We start from the raw sequence: 21,836 nt of genomic DNA on the forward strand, positions 1-21,836 counted from the left end.
CGAACTCCTGACCTCAAGTGATCTGCCCGCTTTGGCCTCCCAAACTGCTAGGATTACAGACATGAGCCACCAGAACTGGTCCTGAAAAGAATTTTGAAATGTGACCCTCTCTAAAGTCTTTCCTAGTAGTCCTGGGTCTACTAGGTAGCCACATGGCATCCTCAATGGCTGTGAAGGCCAGGGCCCATCTGGGTCCTGAATTTACATATTAGGCATAGAACTTAGAAGAGAAGACACCTGTGAAGGCGATTCCTGTTCCATGCAACCCTTTGCAGAATGGCTAGGAGGCAAAATTGGACCAGGGAGGAATGGGCTTGACTCGGCCCTGCAGCTGGTGGTCTAAGTACTGAGGACATATCTTCAGGTCTTACCTTGGACGCCTGTCCAGATCCCAGAACCTAGAGGCTTGAAACATAAACATAAGTTCACTGTCAAATTAAACAAGCATTAAAAATATTAAGGAAGCAGCAGTTTTGTGACCTTAAAACATGTAACAGAGATAGCATAAGCCTGTCTGACCAGTACACCCAGGCAGAAATTACCGAATTATATTTAACTGACAATTTTGAAGCCATTCTTATTTTGTTTTACCAACAATTTTAAAACTACTTTTATTTACAAAGTATTAGCACATGCACATAACACATATAGACTTACAGACAGACAGACACTCAGACAAAAGCAGATCTTTTAGCTTTTGTAAGGAATTCTGGTTTGTGGACTTTTAAATAGTTTTTCTTTTCTCTGTTTACGTAATATCAATCTTCCAATTACCTGTTTTTTTGTCCTAAGCAATTATTAGTTAAGCAACAATTTGTCTTTTAAAGTGACGACTCTTAGGTGAAAAAAAGGTAGAAAATTTATATCTGAAAAGCACAGAGCTGAGACTTTAGGCCTAAATATTGTATCACCATTTATTCAAACCAAGGAAAAATGGTACATAAAGACCCATTTAAGACAAGACAGCCAGAAAACTACCTTAAACAAAGGTAAGACTTGTTATGTAAATTTAAAACAATGGTAAGAGTTTTTAGTGACCCAGTCTTCCCTTTCATACACCCTTACAAATGGAAATTTCCTTATAGATGTAAACTTTTTTGCAAAAGGGTTTTTAATATAGACTGTTAAATGCCAGAAAGGTATATTTTCAAAACAATTAGTTCAATAGGTGGTCTTTTAAACTAAGCTATTGTTTTTTAGCTAAAATTACTGAGCTCAGGGTAGAGCCCCTTGAGGAATGGGCAAAGAAAGCCTTTATGCCTGGATTTAGCATGTATAGCTCTTAAAAAGAAGCAAGTCTGCTTTACCTGAGGGCCTACCTTTTATAAACACTTTATCCAGAATAGCTTTTTTTTCCCCTTCAGAACAGGATAGTGATTAAGCCAAAAGTTAAGCAGATTCAATTCTTATCAATTAGTTGCTTAAGCTTTTTATTTGCCTTTTAAACAGTCTTTTTTTTAATAAAGAGGGAATAACAATACTGAAATATTTTTAGAAGCTTCTGCATATCAATAGGCATATCTGGGTGAGCTTAATTCAGGAGCCCTCATTTTAAAATATATTTCTTGGCTGGGCATGGTGGCTTACACCTGTAGTCCCAGCACTTTGGGAGGCCAAGGCAGGTGGATCACTTGAGGTCAAGAGTTCAAGAGTAGCCTGGCCAACATGGTGAAACGCTGTCTGTACTAAAAATGCAAAAAATTAGCCGGGCATGGTGGCGCATGTTTCAGTTACGCAGGAGCCTGAGACAGGAGAATAGCTTGAACCCAGGAGGCAGAGGTTGCAGTGAGCTGAGATTGTGCCACTCCACTCCAGCCTGGGTGGCAGAGTAAGAAGATTCTGTCTTAAAAATAAATAAAATATACTTTTTAAAGTGTAGTGTTGTTCGTTTGGAATGTTTCAGTATAATTTTAAATTACCTTTAGTCAGATTTTGCCATTTCTCCAAGCGTTTGCTGCTTTTGGGGCTTAATACTTATACATGTAAATGTAGGTATAGTTGGAAGTTGATGTACTCAGTTCTTTAGAATTAGGATTCCATTTTCACATGGAATCTTGGCTTTGCCTCTCAGATCCGCTTGATCAACTTAGCCAATGATTTTTTCCTACTTAAGTGTGTAAAAAAAAAAGAAACAAAGGGGATGGTACACAAAAATCTTTGAGAACTCCTGAAAGCTGGAGTTCACATCCCATGCACTATTGTCATTTACTGCCAGTTTCTACCTGACCTAGTCAGACACCTTAGGCCTCTAACTGGATTCAAGCCAGATAATTACCAGATAGAGTGTGATCTGGGACCCAGTTTAGTTTCTGTCATAACTTCTAAACCCAGTTCAGATAAAAAATTTGCCCAAACTTAGAAAGCTCAAAACAGAAATCCATGGATCTTAAGAATCCGAGAAAGAACTTACCCACAGTCCCCAGTTTCTGTGACAGCGATGGACACAATGGCCAAGCAGGTACTTTGCTTGGTTACTCAATGCTCCTGGGGCTCACTAGAAGCTCTATTTTGGTTCCTACTTCTGATACCATGTGTTAAAATTAAAAACTTTGGACAAATTAAATTTAACAGTTTAATTGAGCAAAGAATGATCTGTGACTCAGGTAGCCCCCCAACCAGAACAGAGTCAGAGAGACTCCAGTGCTTCTGTGTGGTTGGAAAAGGTTCGTGGACAAAAAAGAAGAAGTGACATACAAAAATATGGAAAGGATGTATAGAAGGAGCTGAATTAGTTACAGTTAGGTGCTTGCCTTATTTATTTATTCTATATGTATGTGTGTATGTATTTATTTATTTATCTGTGCTTTGCTGAAACTCAGTGATAGTTACAAGAGTAGGTTACAGTCTGTTTATACATCCATTTAGGTTACAGTTAACTATGTAACTGTACTCCAGAGAAATGTATGGCGAAACCTTTAGGACAAACTTATAAGGAGGCAGCTGTTAAACTTAATTTAATAGACTTAATTATATTTGTTTCCGTGTCTGTCTCATATCTATGCATATTCTTATCTATCTTATTTTACTGATGACAAGAACAGGGTAATATTCAACTTTATATTTTTCTCTATCATGTATCAAATAGTATACACACAATACATATTTGTTTATTCATTATTAATGTAAACATTCAGTAAGTATTTATTGAGAACTTGACTATGAGCCATGTATTATGCTAGTCACTGGGATAAAATGGAAAGCAAAAACAGAAAGAGCAATTCTCATGACTTTTCTAATTAGAGAGGTAGAGATTAATGAGATAATTACATACATGAACAAAAGGTGCAACTGTAGTAAATGTCATATAATACAGTGCTTTGAAAATATTTAACAGAGGGATTTGACCTAGTCAGTGATGTTAAGGAATACCTCTCCAAGGAAGTGATATTGAAGTGCATGAGAATAAGGAGGAGTATGGAAGTGTAGAAAGTATGGTTATATTAGCTTCATGACGTTGTTAGACAACTTGCTTTTTCTTTCTTTCTGAAACAACATACAGAACATGGAAATATTTCTTGGAGGTCCTTAATCTGTTTTGTATATGAATCTGTTTGACAGCCTGGTGAAGCCTATCGATTCTTTCTCAAAATGTTTTTAAATGCATAAAAGATAATACATGCAATTAAAAAGGAAGTCAATTCAATTGAAATACCAATCTATTCATGGACTATCTGGGGGTGGATCATAAGTTAAGATAGAAAAATTTGAGTTAAAAGAATCACTTGTAATCCATACAGGTGGTTACTGTTTTTTTTAAGGATTGGCAATAAATGCAGACACATGTTTTTAGGTGGTAAGACTCAACACTGTGAAGATGTCAATTATCCTAAAAGTAATCTATAAATATAGTGCAATTTTAATAAAAGTCCCTCTAGGATTTCCAAGAAAGTTGGATAAAAGGGTTATAATATTTATATGGAAGAACTCATTTTACAAATAGTAAGTTTCCATGAAGAAGACCAGAGGCAAACCCATTTTACTAGATAGCAAAGCAAGTTACAAAGCCAGAATATTATATATCCTGAAATATATGGATTCTCCCCTTCCCCCGAAACCAACCCTCTAGTAAAAGGAAACTGCTCGATTTGAGTCCTCATAAATCTTATCTTATGAGGATCTCTTAATTTCTTTACTTTGAACTACAGAGAACTGCTTGGAGAGAACATATTATCCTTAAGGGACCTCAAACAAATCTAGTTTTGTATACCTATCCTATAGAGAAACAAGAAATTTAACATCAATCAAGAAATTCACAGTGGTATGACCTCACAGTGGCAAGTGTTGGAAATCCTAGTAAACAAACTTTTTAAAAGATTACTTTAAAAAGGAGTAATATAGCTAGTTAACTTTTGGAGAATATGAAAACACACTTATGATATGAATAGGTAGACAACAACAACAAAATAAGTGGCTGGGAAAAAAATTGCCAGGAACAGCAGTAACATGAATTGACAAAGTTTCATTATTTCACAGAACTCAGAAGTGAAAAATATTTACTTTAGAAAATACTGAATTCATTGAGTTTCCTTAGTGATGAGGGAGACTTTGATATAGAAGATATATATGAAAAATTTAGATACAATAACTTTATGAGATAAGAAAGTAGAAAAAATATTTCTAAATTTATATTTATTTAAATATTTGTAATAAAAGTTTTAAACTAATTTTATGACTATATCTTTGCCTCTTTTATCTACATCAAGAATTTGCAAAATATGGCCTGTGGACCAAAATCCTGCATGCTATCTGCTTTTGTAAATAGCATTTTATTGGAATATAGTCAAACTCATGTTTTCATATTATTAATGGTTGCCTTTGCATCGCAGTGGCAGAGGTGAGTAGTGACAGAGACTGTATGGACCACAAGGCCTAAATTACCTATTATCTGGTGCTTTATGGAAAAAGTTTGTTGACTTCTGATCTACATCACTAGAAAGTTACATATTCAAATTTGTATATTTAAGATTTTTTGGATCTTTAATTTTATTTGGAGTTTGGTTGTTATTATTTTGTTCTGGAATAAAAGCAGACACAAACACCATTGAAATAGAATGCAGAGTTCATAAACAGACCTATGTATATATGGGAACTTAGTATATGATAGATTGAGATCACAACTCAGTGGAAGAAAGGACGAACTAGCTATTATATGATGCTTGGAATATAGCATCTCTATGTGGAGAAGATTGACATTAAATCCCTGCATCACAGCACATATAAAAAAATAAACTTCAGATTGATTAAAAGCCTAAATATGACTGGTAAAATTATAAAGCTACTAGAAGAAACCACAGAAATTTTTGGTGCCTGACTGAGGGGTAGGTAAGGTTATTCTGTTTCGTTTTGTTTTGTTTTGTTTTGTTTTGTTTTATATAGCCAGCCACCAAAGCTACAAATGATGAAGGGAGAAATTGATGTATTTGACTACCTCAAAATTAAAGATTTCTGTTTAACAAAATTAACAGACTGAGGGAAGAAATTTCCTATGTTCAACTATGTATATATAGGCTATATAGTATATCCCTGAATATCATGAAGAATAATACAGGAAATCCAATCCAGTAAAGGATATGAATAGGCAGTTCATAGGAAGGGCAGTCAAATTGGCTGGATTTCACTGAAATCAGAAAACTATGGACTAAAAAATGGGACATTAATTAATATCTATCAAATCAGCAAAAATTTAAAAAGTTGAATAATAATCACACATTGGCAAGAATGAGAGAAAACTGGAATATTCATACTTTGCTTGCAGGTATACTAACAGGGTTAATCCATTTGGAAGAGCAGTTAAAAAGTATCTAGTGGGCTGGGCGTGGTGGCTCACGCCTGTAATCCCAGCACTTTGGGAGGCCGAGGCAGGCAGATCACAAGGTCAGGAGATTGAGACCATCCTGGCTAACACAGTGAAACTCCGTCTCTACTAAAAATACAAAAAAAATTAGCCAGGCGTGGTGGCGGGAGCCTGTAGTCCCAGCTATTCAGGAGGCTGAGGCAGGAGAATGGTGTGAACCCGGGAGGCGGAGCTTGCAGTGAGCAGAGATTGTGCCACTGCACTCCAGCCTGGGCAAGAGCACGACTCTGTCTCAAAAAAAAAAAAAAAAAGTATCTAGTGAATGTTAGTATGTACGTCATATTTCTGCATAAATGCCCTAGAGAAAACTTTATATGGGTTTAAAAAATATAGCATAGATATATTAAAGAGTAATGAATTATAAAGAGCCAACTTAAAGAAATGGATGAATAAAATGTGATTATCCAAACAGAAACATTATACAGCCATTAAAATGCATGAACTAGATGCAGCAACTATAGGGGTAAAGAGCACGAACTCTTGGAACAACACTAAATTTGGATTTGGCTTTTACCATTTACCAACTGTTTGACTATGAGCCACATAACTTGTCTGTAGAATAGGGACAATAATATGAATAATGATAACAGTATCTATTTACCTGATACATAGTAAGTACCATGTGCATTAGCTATGGCTTATCTATTTAGATTTTAATATAAAAAATGTAAAATTGAGTGACAAAAATAAATGGAAAGAAGTAAATGGCACATGCCATATATGTAAATATACAAGACTGGTTTCCTCAGGGAAGGGAAATCAAATTGGGGAAGGGAAAATAGTTAATTAGAACAAGAACCAAGCATGGACCAGTGCTACCAAGGGTATGATCAATTGTATTATGGATACCTAAGGTTTTAAAAAAGAGAATTAAAGTATACATAGCAATCCATTCATTCATTCTAGACAGAGACAAGAGCATGTATAAAATATAGTCTATAATGGGATGAAAGAAAAAGGATTGAAAGAAGGAAAGGCTTTAGCAGAAGGTGGGAAAAGAAACTGCAAAAAAATGAAGTTAAAGATGTGTATAGTATATCCAAGGTTTTATAGGTCCTCATAAGATTTTTCTTCTTAAGAACAATTAGCAGTGAGAGAAGAGTAACTCTTTTTTTTAAGTAGAGATAATTTTTTCTGTAGTGTACAGAGTAGATTGAAGGGAAGAAGCAGGGATGTGAGTAGCCTAACTAGGAGACTATTCTCTAGATTAGGTGGGAATTGATGTTAGCAAGACCCTATAGTATTGGCAGCCTATAATGGAGACAAGTGGAAGGATTCAAAGCACATGTAGGATGTAAAATTGAAAGGATTTATTGGTAGATAAATTATGCATTTGAGGGAGAGAGATATTTCCAGAATAATTCTAGATTTCAGGCCTATGTAATTGAATGGTGGCACCATTTTATTGATACAGGGAACAATGGAAGGGAATCTGGTTTGCGTAGGAAAACTGTGAGTTCAACTTTGCAAATCTTGAATTTGAGGTGGCATTGAGAAATTTAAATAGAAATGTTTAGTAGGTGATTGAATACTGAAGCTCAGAGGAAAAGTCTGAACTAGAGGTATACATTTATAAGTCACTTATATATAGGTGGAAGTTGAAGCCTTGAGTATGGATAAAAATGCCTAAGAAGACTCTACATAATAAAAAGAAGAGGGCGTGAGTCTTGACCTGCAAAGGAGAAAGAAAATGAAAGGCCCTAGATACAGGAAGAAAACCAGGAGTCTTGCAAAAGCTAAGTGGACAGTGAGGACTGTAACATGTACGTTCAAATATTGTTCAGAACTCAAGTAAGATGATGACTGAAACGTTTGTCCATTAATTTTAGGTGCGTGGAAGCCACTGATAAATTTAGTGAGCATTAGGAAGTAGACTGGAATGTGATGAGATAGAGTAGAAGAGTGCCTGGCATGAGGAAGCAGAGAATTTTGTTTATGTATAAATGGGAAGGGAAGATATGATCTTGGCGAGGAATGTCAATTAACTCCTGAGTCTGCCCGTATACCACCACCTCTTTGTCTAGCAGTGTCTCATTTTATAGGCCTGGTAGGATGAATAAATAAATTAAAAAAAAAAAATCTTTCTTAGTACCTTGAACTAAAGTAAGGTAAATACTGTTTCTTAGTACCTCAAACTATTGTCTTATCAAGACATTGTCTTATCTGGCTTGTAACTTCTGTATCTCTGTTCTTCCTACAACTGGAACCATTTGATTCCGTTTTGCAGCCTTGATAGTGCTGCAGTATCTGGGATCATTACAGTTCTTATGTAAGAGAGTTTTAAATATCTAATATGACAGTTTGGGATACATAGTTACTAACTGTGCTACTAATTTAACTGGCCTACTCTTGTATATGAGAAATGGGGCTTCCACTTCCCTTGAGGCACAGCCATTATAATTATAGCACAGTTCACTCACCTGGATTTTTAGTTTCTGTTCCAGTGTTCCTTGGTATCTTAGTACATTTTGTGTTATTTTAATGGAATACCTGAGGCTGGTAATTTTTTTTTTTGAGACGGAGTCTCGCTCTGTTGCCCAGGCTGGAGTGCAGTGGCGCAATCTCGGCTCACTGCAAGCTCCGCCTCCCGGGTTCACGCCAGAGGCTGGTAATTTATAGGGAAAAGAAGTTTATTTAGCTCATGTTTCTGCAGGCTCAGAAGTTCAAGAAGCATGGCACTGGCATCCGCTTGGCTTCTGGTGAGGACTTTATGCTGCTTCCACTCTTAACAGAAAACTGAAGGCGAGTGGGCAGGTGTGAAGGGATACCATGATTAAAGAGGAAGTAAGAGAGTAAAATGAAGGAAGCCAGAGTCTTTCTGACAACTCACTCTTGTGAGAACTAATCCATTTTAGTGCAAGAATTCACTCACCCCCAAGGAAGAGCATTAATCTTTTCATGAGGTGTCTGTCCCCATAACCCAAACAACTCCTAGGCCGCAACTGCTAACACTGCCACATTGGGAATCAAGTTCAACATGAGTTTTGTCAGGGACATTCAAACCATAGCACTTGGTAAATTGTCCAGTACTCCAGTGCCTCCGAAACTGAAACAAAATTGCTCTTTCTATTTTTTCTGTCTTGTTCTTTCTTCTTGTGGGGTTTAGTCATTTACTGAGAAGCATCTCAAAGTTAGGAAGTATATCAACAGTGTTGCAGTGGAAATGTACAGTATGGCACAAATGTACAAATATGTGTCAAATTTCTACACTTGGAAAGATGATTCTTCTAAGTGGTGGGAGAAGTTCTGATGCAGAGCTCATTCATTGTGGGCCTGAACCTCCTGTAGTGGTGCTTGTTTTGTGTTAGCAGAGCTTCACTTAAACCTGGTGTGAGATTATCAGGGAAAAGCAGGGTATTATCTGAAGTGACAGAAAAAGTTAATAAAATTGGTTTTAAAACAGTTTTCATTGATATTAGGTGTAGAAAGGAAGTATACTTTTGTGACGAAGTAGATATAAGGACTCCTGGAATTTTATCTTTTAATTTACTGGCTGACTTTAGGTTAGCACTTTGAAATCTAACTTTTCTTAATGTCAGGTTTTATGAACTATAGTTTATTTACAATAAAATTTACCTCTTTTATGTATATAGTTGAGTGAGTTTTGACAAACATAAAATCTATCAGCATAATCAAGACATAGAATATTTCCTTTACCCCAAAAGGTTTCTTGTGCCCATCACTCTACTCCAGCCCCTGGCAACCGTTAATCTGATTTTGCTTTTCCCAGAATGTCATATAAATGAAACTATATCATAGAGAAGTAGGCAATCTATGGTACACAAGCCAGTTCTATCCTACTGCCTGTTTGTGTATAACCACCAAGTTAAAATTAGTGTTTTACACTTTTAAATGGTTGATTAATTTTTTTAAAATTTATGATATTTTGTAATTGTAAAAACAACATAAAATTCAAATTTCAGTGCCCATAAATAAACTTTTACTGGAACACAGCTACACCCATTCATTTATATATTGTTCATGACTACTTTCTGGTTCATACTTTTTTTATTTTATTTTATTTTGAGACAGAGTCTCGCTCTGTCCCCCAGGCTGGAGTGCAGTGGTGTGATCTCGGCTCACTGCAACTTCCTCCTCCCAGGTTCAAGCAATTCTCCTGCCTCAGCCTCCCAAGTAGCTGGGATTACAGGTGCCCACCACCATGCCTGACTAATTTTTGTATTTTTAGTAGAGATGGGATTTCACTATGTTGGCCAAGCTGGTCTCAAACTCCTGACCTCAGGTGATCTGCCCACCTTGGCCTCCCAAAGTGCTGGGATTACAGGCATGAGCCACTTCACCTGGCACATACTTTTTATATCCTATTAAAGAAATCTTTTCCTAACCTATCTAAGAAGTCTTTGTTTATCCCAAGGTCACAAAGATTTTCTTGAATGTTTTCTTCTAGAAGTTTTATAGTTTTAACCATTGTATTTAGTTTTGTAATTCATTCTGAGTTAATTTTTGTATAAGGTGTAAGATACAAGTTGAGGTTTTTGTTTTTTACACATGGATTTTCTTTTTCTTTTTTTTTTTTTGATTTTCAATTACTATTTGTGTTAGTCTGTTTTGCATTGCTATGAAGAAATACCTGGGTAATTTTTAAAGATAAGAGTTTTATTTGGCTCATGGTTCTGCAAGCTGTACAAGAAGCAAAGTGCTGTCATTGGCTTCTGGTGGGGCCTCAGAAACCCTCCATTCATGGTGGAAGGCAAACAGGAAGCAGACTTGTCACATGGCAAGAGAGGGAGCAAGGGCAGGGAGTAGTCCCAGACTTTTTAAAACAACTAGTTCTCCTGTGAACTAGCAGAGCAAGCACTCACTCTATTAGTCTGAGGAGAGCACCAAGCCGTTTATGAGGGATCCACCCCCATGACCCAGACACCTCCCACCAGGCCCCACCTCCACCATTGGAGATTACATTTCAATATGAGATTTAGAGGGTACAAAACATCCAAATGATATCACTAGTTTTACATATAAATTTCTAATTGTTTAAGAGACAATTTTTTTCTCCGTTGAATTACTTCAGCTCCTTTGTAAAAAATGTTAATGATCACTAAGTATTGTACTACTTCTGGACTTCCCATTGCATCCATTGATATGTATCTTTATCCTTTGTCAGTACCATGTTTACTTGATTACTACAGCTTTTATAGTAAGTCTTCAAATCAGGTACTTTGAGTCTTTCAGCTTTCTTCTTTTTAAAAAAATATTTTTGTTTATTCCAGGATTTTGTTTTTCACATAAATTTTAGAGCTAGCTGTCAATTTTTATTAAAAAAATGCTGGGATTTTTATTGGGAATGGCACTGATTGAATAGATTGATTTGAAGAGAATTGTGATCTTAACAATTTTAGTCTTGCCATTGGTTAATGTGGCATATTTTTCCTATTATTTAGGTCTCCTTTGATTCTTTTATCAGTGTTTTATAGTTTTTGCCATAGGAAGCTTGTTCATATCTCATTAGAGTTATAGCTGAATCTTTTTTCTTTTATTTTTCACTGCTGTTGTAGACTGTTTATAAAAATATTCATTTTCAGTTGTTCATTGCTATTAAATACAAGTGTAATTGTTTTTTGTATATTGATCTTGTATCCTGTGACCTTGCTAAATTCACTTATTTGTTACAAGAGGTTTTTTTTTTTTTTCTAATTTCTTTGAGATTTTATACAAAGACAAGTAGGGCAACTGCAAATAGTTTTCTATTTTCCTTTCTAATCTGTAAGCTTTTTATTTTCATTTTCTTTTCTTGCCTTAATGTAGTGGCGAGAATTTTCAGTTTGATGTTGATTAGAAGTAGTGAAAGAGGACACCTTGCTTTATTACTGACCTTAGGGGGAAGCATTCAGTTTTTCACCATACAGTGTGATGTTAGTGGTAGACTGTTTTACAGATGCTTTTACTGTGCTAAGGAAGTTTCTGTCAATTCCTAGTATGCTAAGCAGTTGTGTGACATGCTTTCTCAGCATATTTTTAGGTAATCATATTAATATGCCAGATTATATTGCTTGAATTTAAAATGTGGATCCAAACTTACATTCCTAAGATAAACATCACCTATTTGTAAGGTATTACTCTTTAACACATTTTTGGATTTGATTTGCTAATATTTTTAGTGTTGAGGATTTTTACATCTGCATATGAGGAATACTTTATTGGTCTATAATTTCTTCCAGTATCTTTGTATTATTTTTAAGAGATAGGGTCTTGCTTTGTTGCCCAGGCTGGAGTACAATGTGCAATCATAGCTCTCTGCAGCCTTGTATTCCTGGGCTCAGGCAATCCTCCTGCCTCAGCCTCTTGAGTAGCTGGGACTACAGGTATATACCACCATGCCCAGCTTCTTTGTGTGGTTTTAGTGTCAGAGTAATATTGGCATTAAGAGATTAGTTGGAAAATGTTCCATCCTGTTTTCTGGGAGAGACTATGTAGAATTGGTATTATTTCTTCCTTCAGTGTTTGGTAGCATTTACCAATGAAACCATTGAGAACCAGAGTTTTAGATTTGAAAGGTTCTTAAACTATGAATTAAAGTTATTTAATAGATATAAAGCTTGTCAAGCTATCTATTTTTTTTTTTGGTGAATGAGGTATGCTAGCTTCTGTCTTTCAAAGAAAGACATACATACATATGGGCATACGGTTGCTTATAGTATTCCTTTGTAGTCTTTTAAATTAATTTAGATTAATTGTGAGTTCTGTTGTAATCCCTGTCTGTAGGTAATTTGTGTCTTGTTTTTTTCATCATTCTAACTTGAGGTTTATCAATTTTAGTGATTTTTTTCTTAAATGTTTTTTTAATTTTTAAATTTAATTTTAAATTAACAAAAATTGCGTATACTTATACAACATGATGTTTTGAAGTCTGTATATATTGTGGAATGATTCAATCCAGCTAATTACCATATGCATTATCTCACATACTTATTTTTATGGTGAGAACAAAGTCTACCCTCTTATGGTTTTCAAAATACAATATATTGTTATTAACTATAGACATCATGTTGTACAATAGATCACTTGAATCTCCCATCTAACTGAAATTTTGTATCCTTTGACCAACATTTCCCATACCCCAGTCTCTGGTGATCATAATTCTACCCTCTACATCTATGAGTTGAACTTTTTAAGATTTCACATGTAAATGAGATCATATAGTATTTGTCTTTCTGTGCCTGGCTTACTTCACTTAACATAATGTCCTCTGAGTTCATCTGTGTTGTAACAAATGACAGGACTTCTTTCTTTTTTATAGCTGAATAGTGTTCCATTGTTTATATATACCACATTTTCTTTATTGATTCATTCACTGATGGATACTTACATTTATTTATATATATATATATTTTTTTTTTGACTATTGTAAATAATGCTGCAATGAACATAGGAATATGGATATCTCTTCAACATACTGGAGTCTTTAGGGTTTACTATAGATAAGATCATGTTGTCCACAAACAGAGACAATTAAATTTCCTTTTCAATTTGGATGCCTTTTATTTCTTTCTTATGCTTAATAGCTCTTGCTAGGATTTCCATTGCTACGTTGAATATAAGTTGCAATAGTTGGCATCCTTGTCTTCTTCTTGATCTTAGAGGAAAGGTTCCAACTTTTCACCATTGAGTATGATGTTAGCTGTGGGTTTGTAATGTAACACCTGTATTGTGTTGACATATATTTCTTGTATACCTAATTTAAGAGTTTATTTATCATGAAGGGATATTGAATTTTATCAAATGCTTTTTCTGCATCTATTAAAATGATCATACGGTTTGTGTCCTTTGTTCTGTTAACATGGTGCATCACATTGATAGAATTGTATATGTTGAACTATCTTTGCATTCTGAACTATCAAGGAATCCAACTTGATCATGGTGGATTATCCTTTTATATGTGCAGTTGAATTCAGTTTGCTAGTATCTGGTTGCTAGTATTTGGTTTTGCATCTATGTTCATCAAGAATATTGGCCTGTAATTTTATTATTTTTGTAGCTTATTTTCTGGCTTTAGTATCAGGGTAATGCTGGCCTCATAAAATGAGTTTGGATGCATTCTCTTCTATTCAGTTTTTTGGAAGAGTTTGAGAAGGATTAGTATTAGTTCATAGTAGCGTCTTACGATCCTTTGTATTTCTGTGGTATGAACTTTAATGTCTCCTCTTTAATGCCTGATTTCATTTAGAGCAGTCTCCTTTTTTCTTAGTGTAGCTAAAAGATTGTTGATTTTATCTTTTTAAGAAAACAACTCTTAGTTTTATCTTTTCTATTTTTTAAATTTCTGATTTCGCTGATTTCTGCTCTGATATGTATTATTTCCCTCTTACTAACTTTGGGCTTAGTTTGTTCTTCTTTTCATGGTTTCTTTGGTCGTAATTTTAGGCTGTTTATTTTGGATCTCTCTTCTTTTTTTGATCTACCCATTTATTGTTATAATTGTCCTCTTAGAATTGCCCATGCTGCATCCCATATATTTTGGTGTGTGTTGTTTCCATTTTTCTTTGTCTCAAGGTATTTTTTTAACTTGCATTTTAATTTCTTCTTTGACCCACTGGTCATTTAGGAGCATATTGTTTAATTTCCATGTGTTTGCATAGTTTCCAAAATTTCTGTTATTATTGATTTCTAGTTTTATTTCATTGTGGTCAGAGAAGATACTTGATATAATTTTATTTTATTTTTTTTTAATTTTTAAATACTTGTTTTGTGGCCTAACTTATGGTCTGCCCTTGAGAATGATCCATGTGCTGAAGGGAAGAATGCGTATTCTGCAGTCATTGGATGAGATGTTCTGTAAATACCCATTAATTCCATTTGGTCTGTAGTGCAGATTAAGTCTGATGTTTCTTTGTTGATTTTCTGTCTGGATGATCTGTCCAATGCTGAAAGTGGAGTTTTGAAGTCTCCAGCTATCATTGTATTTAGGTCTCTCTCTCTCTTTAGCTCTAATAATATTTACTTTCAATATCTGGGTGCTTCAGTGTTTTGTGCATATAGATTTATAATTGTTATATACTTTTGCTGAATTCATCCCTTTATCATTACATAATGACCTTCTTTGTTTCTTCTTATAATTTTTGTCTTGAAATCTATTTAGTCTGACACAAGTATAGCTACTCCTGCTCTTTTTTTGGTTTCCTTTTGCAATAGGAAATCATCTGAAGGTACAAAACTCACTAGTAATAGTAAATGCAGAGAAAAACACAAAATATTATAACATTGTGATTGTGGTGTATAAACTACTGATATCTTGAATAGAAAGATTCCTTTTTCCATTCCTTTATTTTCAGTTTATGTGTATCTTTATAGGTGAAGTATGTTACTTTTAGGCAACAGATCATTGGGTTTTTTGTTTGTTTGTTTTAATACATTCAGCTACTCCATGTGTCTTTTTTTTTCTTTGAGATGGAGTCTCACTTTGTTGCCCAGACTGGAGTGCAGTGGCGTAATCTCAGCTCACTGCAACGTCTGCTTCCTGGGTTCAAGTGATTCTCCTGCTTCAACCTTCCGAGTAGTTGGGGTTACAGGCATGCGCCATGATGCCCAGCTAATTTTTTTTGTATTTTTAGTAGAGACGGGGTTTCAGAATGTTGGCCAGGCTAGTCTCAAACTCCTGACCTCAAGTGATCCTCCCACTTCAGCTTCCTGAAGTTCTGGGATTACAGTCATGAACCATCGCTGCTGGCCCCATGTGTCTTTTGATTGGAGAGTTTAGTTGATTTACATTCAATGTTAATAAGGATTTACCTCTGCCATTTTGTTTTTTATGGTTGCTTTATCGTCCTCTCTTCCTTCCTGTCTTCTTTGTAGTGAAGGTCAGTTTCTCCTGTGGTGTGCTTTAATTGCTTGTATTTTACTTTTTGTGTATCTGTTGTAATGTTTTTTGATTTGAGGTTACCATGAAGTTAACAAATAACATCTTAGAATCCATTATTTTAGACTGATGACAACTTAACACTGACTGCATAAACTAATAAGCAAAAACAAAACTAATAAAAATACTACACTTAACCTTTACTCACCTGCTTGTTAACTTTATGTTGTTTCTGTTTATATCTTACTGTAGTGTCTATGTCTTGAAAAGTTTTTGTAGTTACTATTTTTGATGCATTCATCTTTTAATCTTTCTATTCATGATATCAGTAGTTTATACACCACAATCACAGTGTTGTAATATTTTGTGTTTTTCTATGCATTTACTATTACTAGTGAGTTTTCTACCTTCAGGTGATTTCCTATTACTCATTAACATTCTTCTTTGAGATTGAAGAACTCCCTTTAGCATTTCTTGTTGGCAGGTCTGATGTTGATGAAATCCCTCAGCTTTTGTTTGTCTGGGGAAGTCTTGATTCCTTTATGTTTGAAGGATATTTTTACTGGATGTACTATTCTAGGATAAAAGTTGTTTTCTTTCAACACTTTGAATAATCATGCTACTTTGTCTTGGCCTGTAAGGTTTCCACTAAGAAGTCTGCTGCCACACATACTGGAGCTTCATTCTGTGTTTTCTCTCTCTTTTCTCTTGCTGCTTTTGGGATTCTTTCTTTATTCTTTACCTTTGGGAGTTTGATTATTAAATGCCTTGAGGTAGTCTTCTTTGGGTTAAATCTGCTTGATGTTCTGTAACTTGCTTGTGCTTGAATACTGATATCTTTCTTTAGGTTTGGGAAGTTCTCTGTTGTTATCCCTTTGAACAAACTTTTACCCCATCTCTGTCTATACCTTTAAGGCCAGTAACTCTTAGATTTGCCATTTTGAGACTATTTTCTAGATCTTGTAGGTGTGCTTTATTGTTTCTTGTTCTTTTTTTCCTCTTCTGACTGTGTATTTTCAAATAGCCTGTCTTCAAGGTCACTAATTCTTTCTTCTCCTTGATCAATTCTGCTGTGAAGAGACTCATGCATTCTTCAGTATGTCAGTTGCATTTTTCAACTCTAGAATTTCTACTTGATTCTTTTACATTATTTTAATCTCTTTGTTAAATTTATCTGATAGGATTCTGAATTCCTTCTCCATGGTATCTTGAATTTCATTGAGCTTCTTCAAAACAGCTATTTTGAATTCCTCTGTCTTAAAGGACACATATTTCTGTCTCTCTGGGATTGGTCCCTAGTGCCTTACTTAGTTTGTTTGGTGTGGTCATGTCTTCCTGGGTTGTCTTGATGCTTGTGGGTGTTCTTTGGTTTCTGGGGATCAAAGAGTAAAGTATTTATTGTAGTCTTCACAGTCTGAGGTTGTTTGTACCCATCCTTCTTGGTAAAGCTTTCTAGGTATTTGAAAGGACTTGGGTATTGTGATATACGTCTTAGATCAGTGTAGCTGTATCTTCACAAGAGGCCACACCAATCCCAGTAATGTTGCAGACTCACAGAGGTACTGCCTTGGATAAGGTCTTGGGTAAAATCTGGAAGAATTCTCTGGATTGCCAGGCAGAGACTCTTGTTCTCTTTCCTTATTCTCTCCCAAACAAATGGAGTTTCTGTCTCTCTCTCTCTGTGCGGGACTGCCTGGGGTTGAGGAAGAGTGACACAAGTACCCCTGTGGCCACTACCAATGAGACTGCACTGGGTCAGATGTAAAGCCAGCCCAGCCTTGTGCTTCACCGAAAGCTCACAGCAACCACTGCCTGAGTACCACCTGTGTTCACTCAAGGTTCAAGGGCTTTACAATCAGCAAATGCTGAAGCTAGCCAGGCTTTTGTCCTTTTCTTCAGGATGGTGAGTTGCTTCCCCTTCCCAGACAAGCTCAGAAATGGTATTTCAGAGCCAGGGCTTGGAGTCAGACACCTTAGGAATCTACCTGGTGTTTATTCTACTGCATCTGAGCTGGCACCCAAGCCACAAGACAAAGTTCTTCCCGCTCTTCTTTTTTCCACAAGCAGTGAAGTCTCTTCCTACGGCTACCACAACTGGGAATTTGTTGAAGCCAGCACATCTGTGAGTCTTAACCAAGGCCCGTGGCAAGTACTGCCTGGGCATTCCTGCTGACTATTCAGAGTCTAAAGCTTTTTAGTCAGCAGGCGATGAATCCTGCTAGGACTGGGTTCTTTCCTTCAGGGAAGTGGGTTCCCTTCTGGCCCAGAGTATCTCTAGAAATGTTGTCTGGGAGCTAGGGCCTGGAATGGGGGCCTCGCAACTCTGCCTGGTACCATATTCTACTGTGGCTGAGCTGGTATCCAAGGTGCCAGACAAAGTCCTTTATACTGTTCCAAGTGAGGGATAGAGTCTCAGAACTATGAGCTCTGCTACCTGGGGTTGGGGGAGGGGTGATGCAAGCACTCCCTTTGCCGCCTCAGCTGGTGTCTCACTGGGTTGTGTGCTCCCCTCATCCACTGGCTTTGAGCCCAGCACAGAATCAAGAATTGCCCAGGAATTGTGGTCCTTGTGGCCTGGACTGCCTTTCAGGTTTATTTAGGACCCCAGACCCCTTTAGCTCATGGTGATGGGGCTTACCTTTGCCTGAACTCTGGTTCCTACTGCTGTGATGGGCAATTCCCTTCTGGCTAGGGCTGGTCTTAATGCTCTCTCTATGAGGGGTGGCTGAGTTCTGCCTGGTGTTGCTTTCCCCTGTGACAGGTCATCACTGAGTTTCAATGCAAAGTCCCACAATTACTAAACTCTCCCTTCCATAAGTTCACAGATTCTCTTCCTGCACCCTGTGGCTGCTGCTGATAGGTGAAGGAGGGCTAGCATCGAGAATTTAAGACTGTCTTTTCTACCCTCTTCAGTGCCTCTTTTTTATATATAAACTTAAAACGAGGTACCGTGATTGCTCACTTGATCTTTGATCTTTGGTCCATATGACAGTGCTTTTTTATGTGGATAATTGTTCAATTTGGTGTTCCTGTGAGGAAGATAATTAATGGAGGCTTCTCTTCCACCATCTTCTTATACTTCCTCGCTGGAAATGATTGCTTTTTTGGTAGTGTTATATCTCCTTGGTTTTTCATGATTATGCTTACCTTCTGTTGATGTCTGTGCATGTAGGAAGTAGGGACTTATTCCGGTCTGTTTAGATTGTCTTTGTCTGGGGAGTGTCTTCACCATTCAGCCCATGTGGTGATTCTGGGCAAGCTGTTTGCATGGTTGGGAGGTGGGCTTGTTGCTGGAATTCTTGGGCAGACTGAACCAGTGCCTGTCAGCAGGTGTGTGTCCCTGGCCCCTGGGTTTGTTGGGTTGGGCTTTGATCCTGGAACCTCTGTTGTGGACCGATTCATTTGGTCTGTAGGCTTTGTCCTCAAATATGTTTCTTTGGGAACTGACCTTAAACTTGGGTCCACAGAGGCTGACCTGGCATTGAAGTTGGCCTTGAGCCTGTGTCAGGAGGGGCTGGCTAGGTGTTGGGATGGTGTTAGTGCACAGGTGCACTGGGATGGACCTTGAGTCCATGGGACCTGAGCTGGTGCTTGGTTGGTCCTGGGGCCCAAGTCTTTTAGGGTGGAACTTGTTCTTGTGTCCGCAAGAGTGGATTTGGAGACTTTTTCCATGTGGTTTGGCTTAGCACTGGGTTCTACTGTCACACTATTGATCTGTCAGTCTGCTGGAGTGTGGCTTTGTAAGGGCTGGCCTGGAGGGTGGGGCCTAAGGGACCAGCATGGCATTGGGTATGCCTAGAATCTGTTTTTGCAGGTTCTGATCTTTGCCTTAGACCAGGATGCTAACATGTCGCTGTGTTGGCTGATGCTTGCAGTAGTATGGGCCTCTGTTTTACTGAGCTGGTCTGAAACCTGAAGGAAGCCTGGAGGCTAGGGCTACAGGGCCTGGTCTTGTGCTGAGTGGGCCTGGACCTTGTATCTTCAGGTGCCATCCTGGAGGCTGGGTCTTTGTGTGATGGCTTGATGACTAGAGCTTTAGGCACTTGTGCTGTGCTGGGACATGCCTTGTAACCTAGGACTATGTGAGCCAGTATAATAATGAGAGTATTCAGGAGCCCAGGACGGCTGGAGCTGTCCTGGCTCTATAATATGCCTGGAGGTTGCATATAGACCTTGTCCACTGGGCAGGCCTGAAACCTAGAGCTGTGGGATCTCACTTGATGCCAGGGTGGGCTTGGAGGCTTGGTCTGCAGATACCAGCCTAGATCCTGGGCTATGGGGGCTGGTTTGGTGCTAGGTGTGCCTGGAGCCTATATCCACAGAGGCTTGTCTGGAGGCTGGTTCTGAGGGTGCTAGCCTGATGATTGAGCTGCAGGGCCTGGTCTGATGCTGGGGTGTGCCTGAAGTCTGGGGTCAGGGGAGCCAGCCTGGCACTGAGGGCATTGTAGAAGTCTGGAGTCATCCTGGAGATTGGGCAGGCCCAAAGACCAAGTCTGATGGTCAGGCATGGAGCCTGGGGATGTGGAATTTGTTCTGGCACTGGAGTGGGCCTGGAGGCTCAGTCTGTGCATACAACCCTGATGTCTGAGACTGTGGGGGTCTGCCTAGCGCCTCATTTTATTGGTGAAACAGTAAACAATTGCCTGATATTGGAGTTCAAGGCAGAGTTGAGTCTTCTGTTCTCTCTTTTTCCCCTTAGCGATGAGTATCTCTATGCTGTGTTGTCTGTGGGTGGGGAGGGATGAACAGGAAATGTTAAACTGTCCTTCTTACCCTGTTTAGTGCGTCTTTTATTTTTTCGCTACACTTAGTTGCTATAATCTCCCACCTGGTTTTCTTAGGTCTCATGAAGGTGTTTTCACATATGAATAGTTGTTCAAATTGATGTTTCCGTTGAGGGACAAATGTTGGAATGTCCTTTTCCCTTAACTTGCTTATGTCAGTCTCCATTGATTTTTTTCATAAAACCAGCATTTGGTTTCATTGATTTCTGTCCTAATCTCTTGTATTTCTTTTTTTCTGCTTTCTTTGAGTTTAATTTTCTATTTTCTTAAGTTTTTGAGACACATTTTATTTTTAATATGAGCATTTATTTCTTTGTCTAGGTCTCTTTTTCCATATGGTACTTCCAAGGAGTATCATACTCTTTCTGTTTCAAGAACTTCTTTTAAGTTCCATGCAGTGAAGGTCTACTGCCAATGAATTTCTTCAATATGTGTCCATCTGGAAAAGTTTTTATTTTTAAATTTATTTTTATAATTTTTATTTGCTTATTTAAATTTTTTAAAGCCTAATTTTACTGTGTATGAGATCCTGGGTTGACAGGTTTTTTTTTTCTCTCAATTTATAGACATCACTCCAAAGCTTTCCAGCTTGTATGGTTTCTCTAGAGTAATCTTCTCTAATTCTTATTGGGTCTCACTACACAATGTGTATTTTCTTTGGCCGCTTTCAAAGGTTTTTCTTTATCTTTGGGTTTTAGCAGTTTGACTGTGAAGGCAGACTAGGGGCATCTGCTTATATTTGGTAGTTGATTTGACATTTGTGCTTCCAGGGATTCTCTGAGGTTCTTGTGTTTAATTTGGTGTTTCTCATTAGTTTTGGAAAATTTTTGGTCATAATCCCTTCAAATATTTCTTTCACTTCTATTCTTTTTCTGTGAACAATTATACATATGGTAGGTTGGGTTAACTCTTGGATGCACTGTTGTTTTATATTCCCCACTTATTTTTCTTTTTCTTTTTTAGTTTGGATAATTTTTATTGACTAATTTTTAAGTTTATTTATATTTGCCTCAGCACTTTCAAATCTACTCAAGAGCCCCCAAAATGAAGGAATTCTTCATTTTAATAGCATGTAAATTTTCATGCATTTGACTGGAGCGCCTATCTAGCGTTTTTTCTCTCTTTGGATTCTTTTTATCACTCTGATTGAGACTGTGTCTCAATGATTTGAAGTTCATAGGTCTTGGCTTCACTGTGTAAGTCAAATTAACTTTCTGTATTTCTGAAGTTAGATGGTAGAAAAATAATATTGTAAATATTTTAGAGCATATGATTGAAAATGTACTCCAAATGGAAGATAGAAATTTAGAAATATAATTTCAAGAAATATTTCCATAAACATGTATTATATTAATTGGTTATTTAATATGTATATTAGAAGGTG

General features: G+C 37.1%; 1 protein-coding gene across 40 annotated transcripts in view; it reads left to right on the forward strand.

Moving 5' to 3' along the window:
• The window catches only part of RIMS2 (regulating synaptic membrane exocytosis 2), a 748,462-nt gene that overhangs the window by 160,442 nt on the left and 566,184 nt on the right, over nucleotides 1–21,836 (forward strand). The gene's annotated exons all lie outside the window — the stretch shown is intronic.

The sequence above is a fragment of the Hylobates moloch genome, unplaced genomic scaffold (genome assembly GCF_009828535.3).
Source record: "Hylobates moloch isolate HMO894 unplaced genomic scaffold, HMol_V3 SCAFFOLD_9, whole genome shotgun sequence".
In the NCBI taxonomy this organism is placed as follows: Eukaryota; Metazoa; Chordata; class Mammalia; order Primates; family Hylobatidae; genus Hylobates; species Hylobates moloch.